A 20,101-nucleotide genomic window follows, 5' to 3' on the forward strand; every position below is an offset into this window, starting at 1 on the left:
CACGACTCCGTTACAATTTTGTTGCATTCGTAGATTATTTTATAAAGTGATTTTTAACAAGCAAGCACGTAACCATCAAATCACCATTTAATTTTTTTAATTATTTTTTTTTGTTGTTTTCAGTAAAAGTTGTTTTGAATAAATAAACAGACATTAATGTTCTAATTCTACGCAACTTCGGTTACTTGTATTGTCACGTCGCCACACAGCTGGGAGATGGGAACACAACACAGAACTCGCAAAGCTGTTTTTTAAATATACGCCAGGGGCGCAACAACTAAATTTCCAAAGGGAGGGGGGGGGGCAATATACCTTATTATAAAGAATCATCTATCCCCCCTATTGAAGCAGGGGATCCGGGGATCCTCCCCCGGGAAAAATTTGTATTTCATTGGGAAATGGTGCTATTTAAGCAGTTTTACTATCTAAAAATTTATTACACAACACTTTTATTGCCCCCGTTTGCCCCCACTTCAAGGTTTCAGAGGGGGGGGCAAAATACCCTCCCCCCTGTTGTTGCGCCCCTTACCATAACGATCCTGATGACATCTTTATTATATAGGAAAAAAATAATTTAGGAAAACAGTCATTTTATTCATTAAATAACATCAAATGTTCAACAATACAACAAATAACAAGCGATCCCCGGGCGCTGCGCCTGCGCTCCGACGCGGAACTGCCTCTCAGCTGCGCCCCGGCGCGTCTGGAAACAACAGACAACTTCATTACAGGAAATATGCCACGTCTGAGCTGGGTTACAAAGACAGAGAGCTGCGCAATAATCTGTGCTTAGAAACCAGTAACGTTGCTAAAAATGTTTTTAGTTATGCACATGTCAATGTACATTTCTTCCAAGGGTGGATCCAGATGGAAGATAAGGGGAGGGCCGCATTAAATATTCTAATACAATCTTAACACATTCCGAATGGATGTACTTAGAACATTTCATTTGCGGCCGAAGAATGATGGTAGGACGTTATCCTTGTGAATAGCCGACACCCGCGGCCATTGTCCGATGGAGCGTCCTGGCCCTCGAGGCTGAGCCGCCGCACCGGTGGACTTCGCCGACGTTTCGTCTGCATTGCAGCAGGCATCCTCAGGGTTGCAGGGCGAAACGTCGGCACAGACCACCGCTCAGACGCGGCTCGACCTCGAAAGCCAAAATAGTTTATTATTCGTGTCACTTCTTTGCAGTTGTCCTATTTCGGTAGAACTTTTATTTCCTCATTAATGTTTTCATGTTACTCGAACATTTTTTTATCTCCCGTTACACTTTAGTGATTTAGGAGGGAAATTAAAATGGAAAATCGTATGCAATATTAACTTAATAATCCGTTCAGTTTCTCTTGTGAATAAAGTTGCGCTCATTTCTTACATTGAGAAATTCTTTTGAGAAAGCTTTTCACTCCTCAACCTGTTAACATGGAAAGATAAATTTGATTTAATATGATATTATTAAGTTATAGTAAAATCTAACAAGCTATTTTAATTCATAAATGGCTTACTCTTTTTTACCTAGAAATTAAATTCATGGTTTTAAATAATTCTTTAAGCAAACTCCTATTTTTTATTTATTTTTTTGTAAAATTAATGCTGTCACAATAAAACTAAAAACAAGAAATTTTTTAGATAAAGATTTAAGCATTAAATACATTATACATATATCTACTTGATTAAATTGCTAAAAAAAATCCAGCTGCAAAGATTTGCGTATTTCAGTCTTCCAGACTGTCAGCACTCGCGACCTGTGGTTTAGCATAGAAGAAGTTCCTGGAGCAGCGCAATTCTCCTTGTCTTTCAATTTGCACTGCTGGGTTTTCATGTTCAGTGTGTTTAATATTAGTAGGTATTTATATATTTTTCAATTGTATAAGTAAACGTAGTATTTCCGCAATGGTTTCAGGTTAGTAAGACTCGGAGAGCCGGGGAGGCGTGTGGGCGGGGGTCGCCGGCGCGCGCCGAGGCTTACCGGTGCTGTGGCGGGGCGCGCGGCGCTGGTGGTGCCTCTTGCTCCGCGTGCTCCTCGGCTCGTCGTCGGGGAACTTGACGGGCCTCCTCCTGGAGCCCTTGCGGCGCTTGCCGTCCTTCTTCCTGGGCCGCGCCGCCACGGGCCGGTGGGACGAGCCCAGCGCCTTCATGTCCTCCGCGCCGCCGCGGCTCCTGGACGGCCGGCGGGGCTTCCTCTTGGGGCCGGCCCTGGAGCCCTTCCAGCCCTTCCAGCCGGGCCCCTCCTCCAGCACGTGCAGGTCCCCGAGAGAGCCCTCCTCCCAGCTGCCGGACACCAGCCCCAGGTGCTCGTCCTGGAACCCTCTGTGGCTCGAGCCTCTGAGGGTGGCGTGCCCGCTGTCGGGACTGTAGCCGTCCATACCGTGGCTGTCTGCCGAGACACCGTGGCTGGCTCCGGGGTTGTACCCCGAGACTCCTTGCAGCCCTGAGGAGGGTCCCTTGCTGCCCATCGAGTTGTACACCCTCAGCACGTTGCTGCTGCCGGAGGGCAGGTCACCGCTGCCACCCGTGCCGTACCCCCTGTACCCGCTCGGTCTGTTCTCTCCGGAGCCGAAGCTGTACCCTCCGCTCACGAGTGCAGGTGTGACAGCTTGGCTGGACCCCAGGCTGTACCCTCTTTGGCCCAACGGCTCACTCCCGAGGCCGGCCATGTTGAAGTGCGGGATCCTCACGCCGTCGAACACTTGGTTCCCGGCGGGGGCGAACCCGTGAGCGCTGCGCACGTCGCCCTCTGGCCCCGCGACCGGGCCCTGCTCGCCGCTGAAGCCGCCGGAGATGTACCTCTTGCCTTGGAGGTCCCTGAAGGAGGCCCTGTGGCCGCCCCTGACCTCGTGCCGGGCGCTCTCGGTGCCTTGAGCGTCCTCGCCGCCGCTGAAGAACCCGGAGCTGTGCATGCCGCCGTGGTCGTCCTGGCCGGAGTGGCCCAGCGCGCTGCCCGCGGGCCCGATGTAGCCCTGCGCGCCGGTCCACTGCGCGCCCGAGGACTGGGCCCCCGGCCAGGCGACCTCGCCCCCTTGCCAGCTGCCCTCGCCCCCTTGCCAGCTGCCCTCGCCCCCTTGCCAGGCGCCCTCGCCGTCAGACGACCACGAGTCCAGCACCTGCTCCTCGTCCTTGTGCTGGCCCTTGTGCTTTCTGACCTCCGAGGACACGTGGTGGTGGTGGATGGTCCTCACTTTCTGCGGCACGAATATCACCACTTTCTTCTGGTCCCTGGAACAACACGCATCCAGTCACACTGAGGAAAGAGAGCAGAGAAGGCATTCTACATACAAAAACATTCTAAACCATTGTTTATTTATGCAGTTCGACGTCTTGGTGCATTCAATCCAGCTTGTTGATGTTCCTGTACAAATAGTCTAAAAATTCGTAAGTACAAAGTTTTGGCTCCTACAATCGTGTATTTTTCTCAGCGCAGATATATTTAACGTATGTATCCCTTTAAGCCAAGTCAAAATGAATCCACTATTATCAACCTGCCAGTGCTGAAGGTTTATTTTTGTTGTCCTGAAACCTTCTGGTGGGTACGGTATATCTTCAACCAGTACTTTAGGTAATGAAGTAATTGATAAACTTAAAAACTACCCCCATTACCACCCTGGCTTAGTATTTTTTTTTTCAGGACCTTGTTAGTTCTCGATGTCACGCGCTCGTTAGAGTCTTGATTCAGCACAGCCTGATTTCAGCTGAATACCTATATACAAAAATGATTTTTGGGCTGTAAAGCACATTGGTGTTTTTAACACCTTATAATGTGAATTAGTTACATCCTACTGCTACTGGTAATGATAATGATTGGTTGATAAATATAGTGACTCCGTCCATCGCTGCGGGGGTGCGGAGAGCGTGGGGTTAAATGTGAAACAACGAGATGGAGCAGCGATGAAATGCATCGAATGGTGAATGGCAGAACACCGAGAAACCCCGCGTCTGCCACGGCCCTCCCTTGCAAGGACAGATACCTGAGCCAGACCCGCAGGAGGCCAAGTGGGGTCGCTGGTGAAGGCGATGTACTGACCAGCCAACCACAGCCGTCTGAGGCGGGTGCTTTGCGAGGTAGAGAGGTACAGATTACAGACAACAAAGAATGGAATGTACATGACAACATAACAAACCTTCTGAAATAAATTTTCGATTCTACGTGCTAGTACAACTAGCATTTGGAAAAATCAATAATAAATTTAACAATTTGACCAAATTTATAATTATTCATATAGTATTTTTGGGTTGATATGTTGTAGTTTTTATTACTACATATTTTAATATTTAATTTTTGTTTTATATTTTGTTTAAAATAGAGAGCTTTTATAATAAGTACTACTGCCTAATAGCAGAACACTAATAAAAAACAAACTAATATGGACTAGAAGAATTCTTGTGATCAGAGTCCTATGAGTAGATTCCCATCCTCTACATACTCAGGTAAATGTCCCCTGTTCACTGGCTGCTCATTTGAGTAAGGTCTAATGTTTATACCCCAATCGCAGAAGCGGTGAAATTGTTGACATTTATCCTAACGCAAAATGAAATTGCGTCAGCGTAGTTCGAAAACACTCACCCCTGATGCCCGTCAGCGCTGCAACACTGCAGTAAGGCCGCCAGCAGCATCAGTGCTGCCACCTGGAGAAACATTACAACAATTGCTGCAACCTTCCGAAACGCAGGTGTTATTCATGTGTCTAAAGCAAAGGTATGTGAGCTATATTGGAGTTATTAGTTTAAGACCAAATTGTAACAGTTGCGTCCTTTTAATTATAAACAATAAATTTTACTGTCACATTACATTGCAGATATCTCTAAAAGTTGCTTGCTTTCATGTTATTTTATTTGATTCACGGGAATAAATAACTTGGTTGTTGGTAGGTAATTTTTTAAATATTTTTTAAAAATCTTTAAATTGCTTCATTTTAAAAATATATCGTTAAATTTATGTAAAGGAATATCAAGAAAATTTAAAGTGACAATTGCTTTTCAATATCCGATTTTTATTTATAGATATTTATTTAACATATACATATGAATGTTTGTTTGTTTGTCCCTTATGCGTCCCTAAACCATTCATTGGATTACGATGAAACTTTGGTGAATTGATATGCGCATGCCCGCGAATGTTTCTGAATGAGTACAACCATTTTACAATAGGTGTCGCGCGAATCGTTTCAACAAATGTGTGTATTTCATATAGTTTAGCGGCAGTTCGTGTGTTTTCTGTGTATGAATGCGCACTAATGACATAATTGAATTAAATATAGACGAGAGGTAAAGAGATAGAGTGGTAGATAGATAGCGAGATATAGAGATGTATTTTAACGAGATTAGCAAATAATAAATAAATAAGATTATAAATGAATTACTTAAACCTAATTTCTGTGACGTTTTAATAAACACATGCTCGTGTATACTCATTGTAACTTGCGAAATAAAGGTAGAATCTTAAAGAAGGTCATCGTAAGTTCTTGTATCAAAATAAAGTAAAAAAATGGCCTATTTCTGTCAAACATTTTCGTTGGAATTAAGTACATTAAATTTGAAAAATAATGAGAGTGAGTCTTTCAGTACTCGCCAGTGATGAGTAACATCTAACCTCGGTAACGATTAAATTCACGTGTTCTCGTGTTGCAAATACACTTATAATGCGAAAATCAAACACCAAATTTAACGTATAATTTTTTTAAATAGTGCTGAACGTGATCAATATATACCAAATTGTGTTTTATACAAAATTTCCTGACGCTAGAATTCTTTGCCGGAGTAGCTACGTTGACTGTTGAATCATTCGATTTGCAGAGCGAAATTTCAAAACTATATAATTAAATGACTCCGATAAAATCGAAAAACATCATAAAAAAACTAAACCGCGGCTTTGTACCTGATTTTCGACAAGAAATTTTATTAAATTCCTGCTCATCTTTTTAACATTAATGAAACAGTTTATACTATTTATTTCCCCTTTGGTTGTTGAACTTTGGTCCCTGCAATCCGCCACAGATGGCAGGTCCGTGGTTACTCTCCGTTCACGAAATGACTGCCACCAAATGCCGCATACCGAGAGCTAAGATGCAACTAATGTTACCGCCTGTTCGTCTGGCTCGTCCTAGCTGCTCTGGTGCGCCCCGGGACTGACCTGAGCAGGCTTGTCCATGGCAGCCTCGGGTGTCGTGGCCGTAGTACATGCGCGCAGTCGCACACCCTCGCCGCCAGTGACAGCACCGCCCCAGGCCCCGGCCTTATGTAGGCTGCTGCTTTTCCCCGTGGCGTGTCTCCTGGGAGGACCCCTGGGCAATTAGCGTCTCGCCTCACGCCATAGAGATCCCTCCAGCGACCCCCGGAGCGAGACGTTATGAACGGACACGGCCTGATTGCCGCTATGCGCGCAGCGCACTCTACAGGCTGGCTTTCTTCATCTTCAGGATCAATCACATTGTATGAACGGGGCATAAAATAATCAATACATTAGGTGGCTCACCTAACTTAAAATTTACTTGAAAACTTTTTTAAGTTGTACTTCTTTAGGCGAATTATGGACAAATGATGAGAGTGAAATTTACGGTGCGCGCGCACCATGAAACGAAATTTTCACAGGATGAAAAAAGATACATCTAGTGGGTGGCCACTGAAAAAGCCCGAAAAAATTCTACATACAAACAAAAATTATATATGTGCTTTTAAATCATGTACTTCAGTTATTTAACTTGAATACTAGTCCATATCAATAAAAAAAATATATATTTATTGTGAAAATATTAGTGATTTAAATTGTGTTTGTAAACTTTTTCAAGTATGTTTTATATTTATTTATATAAATCAGGTTAAGTTTCAGTATGCATAATTTATTTGTTATAAATTATAAAATATTAAATTATTATTTAATAAATATTTCAAATTATAAAATTAGAATAAACATTCATGATATTTATTGACTTTCATTATTAATTAAATTATATCTTAATTGTTTTATTAAATTAAATATTAGTGTTAAACGCGTGTTTATATTAATATCGAATACTTAGTATTCATTTATTTTTTTAATTTGTTGGAATCATACTTTACAAAACATATTTATAATATCACTCCAGTCCTTTTATTATATGATTTCTATTAATTATTTTAATGATAAATTAAAGTTAGTTTTTTATTACGCCAAGTAAGTATAACATTTAACGCGTGCACATTAATACACGCACTTTTTTTATATTTTATATTATTTTTAACTTAATATTTTAAAATAAATTCCGATTTTTTTTTAACTTCGTTGTTTATTTTCACCGAGTGTGTTTCTCCAAACCGAATAAATTCAATCTGATTCATTACTTACCTTTAATTATTATGGTTTGGATACAACTATTTTAACATTAAATTTTACAGACAAACACTGATGTAAAAGAGCTAAAACTTAAACATAACCGTACTTACTATATGGGCATACAAAAATATATTAATTACATAGGTATATTTTCAAGTTTCTTAGAGAAGTCAACTAATACTTTTTTGAAAATGTATATCAAATTTATTTTTCGTTGTTGGCTTTTTTTGTTAGCAACACATTCAAAATACGCAAACAAGGCAAATGTTAAGGAAAATACTATTGGACTCTTCAACAGCCTCAATAGTCAGGCCAAGTCTGCGAAACTAGCCGACTAGCAGCGGAACTCTCGGATTGCCGACGCTTAAATATGAACAAGATTAAGAAATCATCTTATTCATTTTTGTTCAAAGATCGAGAAAGTCATGACACTGTTATTTTTTTTTGTGTAATATTTTAGCCTTCGGTATACGGCATTTTCTAGGAGTAATTTCGTGAATAAAGCGGCAGTCGCGTGGAACGGAAATGTGTAACCACGGTGCTGCCATGTGTGGCGGATGGCACGAACCAAAGCGAAACATTACAGTAGTAACTGTTTAAAAAAAATTTAACAAGATGAGCATTATTTTAATAAAAAATTTTGTCCAATTCAGGTCCAAAGCAGGGGTTTAGTATTTTTTCAAGTGTTTTCACTTTTATAGCTTTTTTTAGTCTGCTAATAAAATGATTCAATAGCTAGTCGACGTAGCTGCTTCGGCAGAGATTTCTAGCGGCGGGTGCGGAAACTATTTGTGATTCTCTTCAAGATATGCTGTTGAAAACCCAATTTGCTATATTTAACAGGGTCAGCATTATTTTAAAGAATTCTGAGTAAATTTTTTTTTTCAAGTTTTGTATTATTATAAGTGTATTAACAACATGAGAACACATGAATTTACTCGTTACCAGTCTTAGATGTTATACATGACTGGCGAGTACTGAAGACTGGCGCAAATTTTTTTTATTCGACCTAACGTCGAATAAAATACTAGTAGTACTTACTATATAAAAGGGCATCTGAGCGCAGGAGTCGGGTGAGAAGCTGGAGCCGATGTGGGCCATCTTGGCGGCCTTCTTGGTGACAAACTTCCTCGAAATTACTCAAAAATCTTCAAATTTCCTAGAAATTTCCATATTTCCAGAAAATTTTTAAATTTTTAGGGGAAATATTTTTTTTTCCTAGGAAATTTCAGGTGGCCAAATTTCCTCGGAGAGGGGAAATTGTCTTCAGAGAGGGGAAGTTTTCATCAAAGTGGGGCTATTTTTTCTCAAAAGCTCCAGCAGAGGACATTACCTTGACCATGGCCATAAACTTTAAAGTCTTTAATTTTTACCAAAATATTCCAAAAATATATATACAAAAATATTGTTTACTTCTAATGTTTAATTACTTAATTCATTTAGGTCATCGGTGCGATTCCCGGCGAGAGTAAACATGTAATTTATTTATAAAAAAAATAAAAATAAATATAAATTACTAAATTACAGTTTTAATAATATTTAAAAAAACATGATTCTATCACATCCACCACCTTGGACTCTACAAGTTGTATGCTGTTATAGATTATACAAAGTAAATAAATGTGATTCTATTTATTAATTTCTACACTTACGAGTATTTTTATTTGCAATATTTGGGTGCCATACTAAACATATATAAAATGTTTAGTAATTAATATTATAATATTTACGGGGATATAAATATAAACTATGAGTCTAAAATTGCATTTAACTGGTGCTCCTAACTTTTTTTTGTGATTTCAATGACAGATTACAGATTGCAGTGTGAACAAACAATAAATTGAACTTAGTCTGCAGTTTTAATATAGTATAGTATTTGAGAATGCTAAATAACTGAAGGAAATCCAGAATAATGTATTTTTAATATTTGACAAAAAAAAAATTATTCTCAGAAAGTCCTAAACTATGCCAGGATTACTGTCGCTCATGTAGTAGCACAACAATTAAAATTGCCTCGTTTCAACACATAGAAATTTAATTTTCCAATTGGTTATCTCAGTTATTTATTTACTGTTGACATAAAACTATGTCAGTAGTATACGAATGGCAGAGCTGAAACAGGCGTCAGGCTGTAGTGTGTGGTGTCGGTGTCCGCCATCTTGGATTGTGACGTCACGGCGGCCATTTTTGACTCAAAATTCCTCAAAATTCCTCAAAATTGACTAAATGTGGCTCAAAATTTCCCGTTTTCGAAGGAAAATTTCCCGTTTTCGAGGGAAAAATTCCCGTTTCGAGGAAAAATTAGGATTTCGAAAAACCACAATTGTCTTTTTCCTTTGAAAAAACACAAATTCCTGATATAGGCTTAAGCATCCTTAACTACAGCCTCCGATGAGCCTCTTTTAGGATTATGACGTCACCGTTGCAATTTTCGTTACGCCCGCCATCTTGAAAATCCGCAATTTTTATGTTAGAAAATCGGGAAATTTTTTAAAAATCATTAAAAAAATTATTTGATCAAATTAAATAAAAATCTTAAAAACCACTGTTGCAGTTATCGTTACGGTCGCCATCTTGGATTATATAAATTTTACATATTTCGTTACACCCGCCATCTTGGTTGAGTACCATGTCATTCTTACACTTTATGTTTCGACCACCATATTGGATCCTATTAATGTTGCAATTATCGTTATGGTTGCCATCTTAAAATTTAGACGCCATCTTGAAAATCCGTAATTTTAATGCTAGAGATTCGGGAAAAAATTTAAAAATCATTAAAAAAAATTAACTAATCGAATTAAATAATAAAAAATCCTTAAAACCACCGTTGCACTTTTTCGTGACGGCCACCATCTTAAAATCACCCGCTGGAGGTCACCATCTTGTTTTCGTCCGCTAGAGTGTGCTGATACCATGTTGGTATAATTATCTGGTCACCATACCTTTGTCCTCAACTGTTGACATTGAACTTTGACCTTGAACTTGAACTTTGACCTTGACCTTGAACTTTGACATTGACCTTGTACTTTGACCTTGACCTTGAAATTTGACCTTGAAATTTGACATTGACCTTGAAATTTGACCTTGACCTTGAAATTTGACCTTGACCTTGAAATTTAAAATTGACCTTGAAATTTGCCCTTGACCTTGAAATTTGACCTTGACCTTGAAATTTGACTTTGTCCTTGAAATTTGACTTTGTCCTTGTCGTCCATCATGGATCCATCATTTTATGTTTAGTTCATGCTACCATGAGCTACTGCCTGCTAGTGGTCATTGCCTCCATCTTGTTTTCGTCTGATGGAGGACGCCATCTTGTGTGTACTCATCTTACCATCATGCTAGTTATATTCTAACCCGATACAGTGCAGTAATAATTTATTACTGAGGTGCCCACCATCTTGGAAATTCGTAATAACTAACACATAAATTCGGAAAAAATTCCAAAAGTCTCCGAAAAAATCAATTATTAATTTACAAATTGAATCGATGGATTCGTGTCCACGGTTCGATTCTTGACCAGTGACAGTTGTAACTAATTATTAAATAAATTTTAGATTCTGTTTTCCATTACCTTTCGCGGAGTTTATTGTCCATTCAATCCTAAATTCACCTAAAAAATCACCCATTCAAGTAATGATTGATTCGATACTTGGTTCGATCTATGGTCGAAGCTAAAAATAAATTTAATTTAAATACCAGATAAGTGTAAGGTTCGGGAAATAAAACACCGCAAGTTCTTTTACAAACATAATATTTATTACATCATTTCTATTCTACTACAGGATCACTTGCGAAAGCCAGCAATCTTATAAACATTTAACCCTGCATAGGCGTGAAAAAACTAATTCTTAGCTCCAATCGGTTTATACTAGACAGAGACCAACCAGAACCTTTACTAACATAGTTCTCCTCTTCTTGACAGAGTTTCTGGATACCGTTTTTAACAGTTTGCTTCACATCGTCAGAACTGTAAATTACTGCAGCCGATGTCTTGAATGAACATTTCTTCAATTTGTCATCTAACGGATATGGCTTTCTATATACAGTCCAGCCACAAGTTATATTTTAATGGTCTGTTTGTTGCTACATCATCAGTAAGCTGATTGATTATGTCCTGTCTGATATCATCGAGAAAATTACAAATGTCCTTCGACTCACCGAACGTATTTAAATAATAGTAGTCTTTCAACGTTCCACGAAATGCTGACTGCGCCAAGTAGAAGCCATTATCATTCACCTGTAGAGCACCGACCACAGTCTTAGGTTTAGTTCCATGTCCAGATACCATAGCAATCGGTTGCTGCGCATCTGTTTCTTTGCCTGTACGCTCACGAGCCTTCAACCTAAACCGAGGAGTTGAAATTTTTGCAGGTAGTTCTGCAGTAGGCGCACGGACTTCACCTTTACATTTTTTCACATGTCGTCGCAAATTATCAATTCGAGTAAACCATTCATGACACTCATCACAGCGAAACTTCATGCTAGAAGGATTCTTCATGCATTTGCTCCGCTCATGTCTTCGTGCATCATGGGAAAATGCGAACGACGTATCACAGTAGCTGCAAGGATACTGTGGTGATGAAGACGAACCTTTCAGACCTGATCCAGATGTCGATGTTACTACGATTTTACCATCTCCAGGCATACTCTTATGAACATCAATGCATCGTTGTTGCACCGAAACCTTTACTTTCTGCCGCACAGCAGGACCTTTGCATGCCTTCATGTGCGTTTTCATATTATTTTTTCTAGCAAACTGCTTATGACATTTCTCACAACTAATCATTTTACGATAAAGGTTCTTAGCACATTCGCTCTTCTCGTGTCGTCGAGCATTGCTGTTGTTTGAGAAAATCTTGTCGCAGTAACAGCACCGATGTTCGTTAGTTGTCAAATCAGCATCCATTGAAGTCTCCATCGAGGTCGAATCGTCGTTCGTCGTGGTTTCCTGCACAGCCAGCTCTGTAGTCATTAAGCTCTCTTCTGCTGGTGGTACCACGACTGATGAGGTCTCCTCCAATGTTGTCGTTCTCGTTGCCAATTGGATCTGCACCTTCTTCGTCGACGCTGACGTCAAGGTTCCCGTAGACGATGGTACAACGTCCATCATGTTCGTCGTTAAAGTCGGTAAAGATGCCATCAAGTTCGCAAGATCAAGTAATTATGCGACTTATGCACCAGATTAATCAAATTAGGTGATCCTTGCAACGTCGTCGTCAGTAACAAACTGAGCGACCAGATGTCTAGGACTCGCTTATATACATGCACCGGATGGAATAATACGCTAGTCAAATCAATATCAATTTACTATAATACTAGAGTCAAATCATCATTAAAAATAGAAGCACCATCAAAAAGGCAGCACATTTCGGACGCGCCGTCAATAAAAAGGAAGCACATTCTACAAAACGAAAGCTCATTTAACGAAAAGGAGGTACATTCGCACTTACATTAAACTCGATAGGATGCGATCGTCAGTGTTAAGCTAGGATATAATGTATCCATCAGTCTATGAATCCACCAGTTAGTAGTTCTATAAGTAATTGGCATCAACAGTCTTTTGGCTCCAAAATATTCATTGTCTCCAATATTCGTTGACTACAATATTCATTGTCTCCAATATTCGTTGACTACAATTTTCGTAGGCTCCAATATTCATTGTCTCCAATATTCGTTGGCTACAATTTTCGTAGGCTCCAATATTCGTTGTCTCCAATATTCGTTGACTACAATTTTCGTAGGCTCCAATATTCATTGTCTCCAATATTCGTTGGCTACAATTTTCGTAGGCTCCAATATTCGTTGGCTCCAATATTCGTTGTCTCCAATATTCGTTGTCTCCAATATTCATTGGCTGCAATTGTCGTTTGCTCCAATATTCGTTGACTCCAATATTCGTTGGCTCCAATAATCATTGGCTCCAATATTCACGGGCTCCAATATCAATTGGCTCCAATTGCTCCAAATGCTCCCACAGGCTCCAAACGGCTCCATCAGTCTTTTGGCTCCAACAGTCTTTTGGCTCCAATATTCGTTGGCACCAATATTCATTGGCTCCATTATTCATTGACTCCAATATTCATTGGCTCCAATTTTCATTGGCTCCAATATTCATTAACTCCAATATTCATTGACTCCAATATTTATTGGCTCCAATATTCATTGGCACCAATTTTCATTGGCTCCAATATACATTAACTCCAATGTTCATTGACTCCAATATTTATTGGCTCCAATATTCATTGCCTCCAATAGTCATTGGCTCCAATAGACATTGGCTACAATAGACATTGACTCCAATAGTCATTGGCTTCAATATTCATTGGCTCCAACAGTATTTTGGCTCCAAAGGTCATTAGCTTCTAAAGTCATAGGCTCCAACTGCTTTTTGTCTCATCAGCGCCAAATATATTTGGCTAGAATGCTACGAGTCTAAGAGACTATGAGCCGCAAGACTACAAGTCTAAAAGGATCTAGCTGGTTACGAGTTATACATGCCTGCAAGGCTACAGAGCTACGAAGCTTCTAGAACTCAAGTTTAAGTGACCGCGAGGATACAGGACTACAAGTCTGCATGAGTACTTGACTACGAAGCTACTCATCTACAAGGCTCCAATTGCCGCATCTGTCTTCGTCGGAATTTTCTCTTTTGATCCACCTGCTCCAACAGCATTATGTTATAAGAATTACAAGGCTACTTGATTACGTAGCATCAAGTCTACAAGGCTCCATTGCATCATTACTACGAGACTACAAGCTATGAGGTTACGAGACTATGCGATTGCAAGTCTTAAAGGTTACGTGATCGCGAGGCTACAGGACTACGAAGCTTCCAGAACGCATGGTCACGAGACTGCATGACTAATTGGCCGCGTGGCTACGAAACGCCATGTCTCTAACTGACTACAATAGCAAAATTTAGTGGTGAGAGTTAATTTATCTCATGCAAATGTACTTGGTGCAAGTAGTTCCGCTTTTCAACATCAGATGACGTCACGTGTTGCTTGCAGGTAAATAATATTTCCTTTATGCGGGATGCGGGATGCTCACTATCGATCGCATAAGAAGGATGGCTTCGATTGTCTCCAAGGAGAAGGAAGTTCATCTTTCCTGCTAGTGCTTCTCAGATTTCTCACGGTCCGCCATATTGGAATGCAACGTCACGACGGACATCTTGGATGGGTGTGACCTTGACCTTTGACCGAAACCGCAAGATTCATCGCAAGCACACGGATTAAGCATCAAAATATTGATAAGAATAATCAGGAGCACACGGAGAAAACCATCATAAAATTGGCAAGAATAATCAGGAGCACACGGAGAAAACCATCATAAAATTAGCAAAAATAATCAGGAGCACACGGAGAAAACCACCAAAATATTGTCAAGAATAATCAGAAGCACACGGAGAAAAACGACACACGTTTTCTTTGATATAAAATTACAGGAAAAAAATATTTAATAAATAACAAATAAATTAATAAAAAAATTATAATGACAAAAAAATACCAAAAATACATAAAATTCTGCCTTGTACTAGAACTATATCTTTGCTCAACAATGAGTAGTTCACAAGCTAGCAGAATCTGTTTATGTATTTTTGGTATTTTTTTGTCATTATAATTTTTTTATTAATTTATTTGTTATTTATTAAATATTTTTTTCCTGTGATTTTATGATATCAAAGAAAACGTGTGTCGTTTTTCTCCGTGTGCTTCTGATTATTCTTGTCAATATTTTGGTGGTTTTCTCCGTGTGCTCCTGATTATTCTTGCTAATTTTATGATGGTTTTCTCCGTGTGCTCCTGATTATTCTTGCCAATTTTATGATGGTTTTCTCCGTGTGCTCCTGATTATTCTTATCAATATTTTGATGCTTAATCCGTGTGCTTGCGATGAATCTTGCGGTTTCGGTCAAAGGTCAAGGTCACACCCATCCAAGATGTCCGTCGTGACGTTGCATTCCAATATGGCGGACCGTGAGAAATCTGAGAAGCACTAGCAGGAAAGATGAACTTCCTTCTCCTTGGAGACAATCGAAGCCATCCTTCTTATGCGATCGATAGTGAGCATCCCGCATCCCGCATAAAGGAAATATTATTTACCTGCAAGCAACACGTGACGTCATCTGATGTTGAAAAGCGGAACTACTTGCACCAAGTACATTTGCATGAGATAAATTAACTCTCACCACTAAATTTTGCTATTGTAGTCAGTTAGAGACATGACGTTTCGTAGCCACGCGGCCAATTAGTCATGCAGTCTCGTGACCATGCGTTCTGGAAGCTTCGTAGTCCTGTAGCCTCGCGATCACGTAACCTTTAAGACTTGCAATCGCATAGTCTCGTAACCTCATAGCTTGTAGTCTCGTAGTAATGATGCAATGGAGCCTTGTAGACTTGATGCTACGTAATCAAGTAGCCTTGTAATTCTTATAACATAATGCTGTTGGAGCAGGTGGATCAAAAGAGAAAATTCCGACGAAGACAGATGCGGCAATTGGAGCCTTGTAGATGAGTAGCTTCGTAGTCAAGTACTCATGCAGACTTGTAGTCCTGTATCCTCGCGGTCACTTAAACTTGAGTTCTAGAAGCTTCGTAGCTCTGTAGCCTTGCAGGCATGTATAACTCGTAACCAGCTAGATCCTTTTAGACTTGTAGTCTTGCGGCTCATAGTCTCTTAGACTCGTAGCATTCTAGCCAAATATATTTGGCGCTGATGAGACAAAAAGCAGTTGGAGCCTATGACTTTAGAAGCCAATGACCTTTGGAGCCAAAATACTGTTGGAGCCAATGAATATTGAAGCCAATGACTATTGGAGTCAATGTCTATTGTAGCCAATGTCTATTGGAGCCAATGACTATTGGAGGCAATGAATATTGGAGCCCTAAATATTGGAGTCAATGAATATTGGAGTTAATGAATATTGGAGCCAATGAAAATTGGAGCCAATGAATATTGGAGCCAATAAATATTGGAGTCAATGAATATTGGAGTTAATGAATATTGGAGCCAATGAAAATTGGAGCCAATGAATATTGGAGCCAATAAATATTGGAGTCAATGAATATTGGAGTTAATGAATATTGGAGCCAATGAAAATTGGAGTCAATGAATAATAGAGCCAATGAATATTGGTGCCAACGAATATTGGAGCCAAAATACTGTTGGAGCCAAAAGACTGATGGAGCCTTTTGGAGCCTGTTGGAGCATTTGGAGCAATTGGAGCCAATTGATATTGGAGCCCGTGAATATTGGAGCCAATTATTATTGGAGCCAACGAATATTGGAGTCAACGAATATTGGAGCAAACGACAATTGCAGCCAATGAATATTGGAGACAACGAATATTGTAGACAACGAATATTGGAGCCAACGAATATTGGAGCCTACAAAAATTGTAGCTAACGAATATTGGAGACAATGAATATTGGAGCCTACGAAAATTGTAGTCAACGAATATTGGAGCCAACGAATATTGGAGCCTACGAAAATTGTAGCCAACGAATATTGGAGACAATGAATATTGGAGCCTACGAAAATTGTAGTCAACGAATATTGGAGACAATGAATATTGTAGTCAACGAATATTGGAGACAATGAATATTGGAGCCAAAAGACTGTTGATGCCAATTACTTATAGAACTACTAACTGACGATCGCATCCTATCGAGTTTAATGTAAGTGCGAATGCACCTCCTTTTCGTTAAATGAGCTTTCGTTTTGTAGAATGTGCTACCTTTTTACTGACGGCGCGTCCGAAATGTGCTGCCTTTTTGATGGTGCTTCTATTTTTAATGATGATTTGACTCTAGTATTATAGTAAATTGATATTGATTTGACTAGCGTATTATTCCATCCGGTGCATGTATATAAGCGAGTCCTAGACATCTGGTCGCTCAGTTTGTTACTGACGACGACGTTGCAAGGATCACCTAATTTGATTCATCTGGTGCATAAGTCACGTAATTACTTGATCTTGCGAACTTGATGGCATCTTTACCGACTTTAACGACGAACATGATGGACGTTGTACCATCGTCTACGGGAACCTTGACGTCAGCGTCGACGAAGAAGGTGCAGATCCAATTGGCAACGAGAACGACAACATTGGAGGAGACCTCATCAGTCGTGGTACCACCAGCAGAAGAGAGCTTAATGACTACAGAGCTGGCTGTGCAGGAAACCACGACGAACGACGATTCGACCTCGATGGAGACTTCAATGGATGCTGATTTGACAACTAACGAACATCGGTGCTGTTACTGCGACAAGATTTTCTCAAACAACAGCAATGCTCGACGACACGAGAAGAGCGAATGTGCTAAGAACCTTTATCGTAAAATGATTAGTTGTGAGAAATGTCATAAGCAGTTTGCTAGAAAAAATAATATGAAAACGCACATGAAGGCATGCAAAGGTCCTGCTGTGCGGCAGAAAGTAAAGGTTTCGGTGCAACAACGATGCATTGATGTTCATAAGAGTATGCCTGGAGATGGTAAAATCGTAGTAACATCGACATCTGGATCAGGTCTGAAAGGTTCGTCTTCATCACCACGGTATCCTTGCAGCTACTGTGATGCATCGTTCGCATTTTCCCATGATGCACGAAGACATGAGCGGAGCAAATGCATGAAGAATCCTTCTCGCATGAAGTTTCGCTGTGATGAGTGTCATGAATGGTTTACTCGAATTGATAATTTGCGACGACATGTGAAAAGATGTAAAGGTGAAGTCCGTGCGCCTACTGCAGAACTACCTGCAGAAATTTTAACTCCTCGGTTTAGGTTGAAGGCTCGTGAGCGTACAGGCAAAAAAACAGATGCGCAGCAACCGATTGCTATGGTATCTGGACATGGAACTAAACCTAAGACTGTGGTCGGTGCTCTACAGGTGAATGATAATGGCTTCTACTTGGCGCAGTCAGCATTTCGTGGAACGTTGAAAGACTACAATTATTTAAATACGTTCGGTGAGTCGAAGGACAATTGTACTTTTCTCGATGATATCAGACAGGACCTAATCAATCAGCTTACTGATGATGTAGCAACAAACGGACCATTAAAATATAACTTGTGGCTGGACTGTATATATGGAAAGCCATATCCGTTAGATGACAGTAGTATGTAAATGGGCATACGGCGCCAGGGTCCAGGGTGAGGAGCCGAGGAGCCGGTCCACCATCTTGGATAGTGACGTCACGGCGGCCATCTTGGATGGTTGTGACCTTGACCTTTGACCTTGACCTTGAATTTGATCCTCAAAAATCGCCAAAATCCACCAAAATTGGGCAAAATTTGCCCAAAATTCCTCATAATTCGCCAAAATTTCCATTTCTGTGGAAAAAAATTCCGCCAAAAATTCTCAAAAAATTCCTCAATTCAAAAATCAGGATTTTGAAAATCCTCAAAAGTCGTTTTGCCCTAGAAAGAACCCTAATTCCTAAAAGCGGCTTAAAACTCCTAAGAGCTAGCCGCTCTAAGCCGCCGAGGTCATGACCTTGAAAACTAGGATGCCATGGCAGCCATTTTGAATGATGACGTCACCGTTGCAATTTTCGTTACGGTCGCCATCTTTAACTTTTTTATTTATTATCCGATTTTAATGAAATGTTTTTTAAATTTATAAAAAAAATGAAAATAATAAAATTTTAATAAAATATTTATAAAAAATATACTCTTACGACACGGAGTTTGGAGTCCTCGGTTCGAACCCGACGAGTGCAAAAAAAAATTAAAAATGGCGACAGGCTCCTTCATTAATGGTGGCTGCAGGCAGACTGACTCCCACCACTTTTAATAAAGCATATATATCGTCACCTAGTATGACGTCATGTCCGCAATCATGTATTCGTTGCTGGAGACCACCATCTTGTTTTCGTCGGCGAGAGTGCGCTGACGCCATGTTAGTTTAGTTCTTATCCGCTAGAGTGCAGTAATCATTTATTACTGTGACACCCGCCATCTTGAAATTTGGACGTCATCTTGAAAATCCGTAATTATTTAGCTAGAAATTCGGGAAAAGTTCCAAAATTCATTAAATAAATTACTCATTAATTTACATATTGATTCGATCCGCTCCTGTCCTTGGTTCGATAACCGATCGATGCAATAATGTTTAATTTTATGTAAAAAATAATAATTTCAATATACCATGTTCAACATTCGTAAAGAGTCTCTAAATCCTCTATGACCATCATCCTATCAGACATCAAGACCACCATATTGGAAATTCGTAATTTTTATGCTAGAGATGCGGGAAAAAGTTCAAAATTCATTAAATAAATTGACAATAAATATACTGATTGAATAGATCGACAAAGGTTCTTGGTTCGATCCCTGGCCGATAAAAAAAACTTTAATATTTTAAAAAAGTACCACAAAAGTGACAGGTTTGAGAAAATAAAAACACCACAAGTTCTTTTAAAAAAAAATTTTATTACATACATACTACACTACTACAAGTACAAAAAAAATACACAGACAAATTACTAAAGTTTTGTGGATTTCTCGATTCAAACAGTCTTCTTGTTGTATGGTACTACAATTGTGTATTACATAATCCCGTAATTTCAAGTTTTTGATCTTCTCACAGTACGTGCAGGCGGGTGATGGAACACCGCTGGATGCTCCTTCCTTCATCAATGCCACTGGAACTGTTGACAACCATTGTAACACTGCTTACATGTTAACTTCTGAAGCCTTTGAGGTCTGCGGAAGATGTTGCACTCGTCGAAATCTCCTGCTGTGCTGAGAGAGCAGGTGTAGCTGTAGACGTCGTTGTCATCGT

This window comes from Bacillus rossius, chromosome 1 (assembly GCF_032445375.1).
Source record: "Bacillus rossius redtenbacheri isolate Brsri chromosome 1, Brsri_v3, whole genome shotgun sequence".
NCBI lineage: Eukaryota > Metazoa > Arthropoda > Insecta > Phasmatodea > Bacillidae > Bacillus > Bacillus rossius.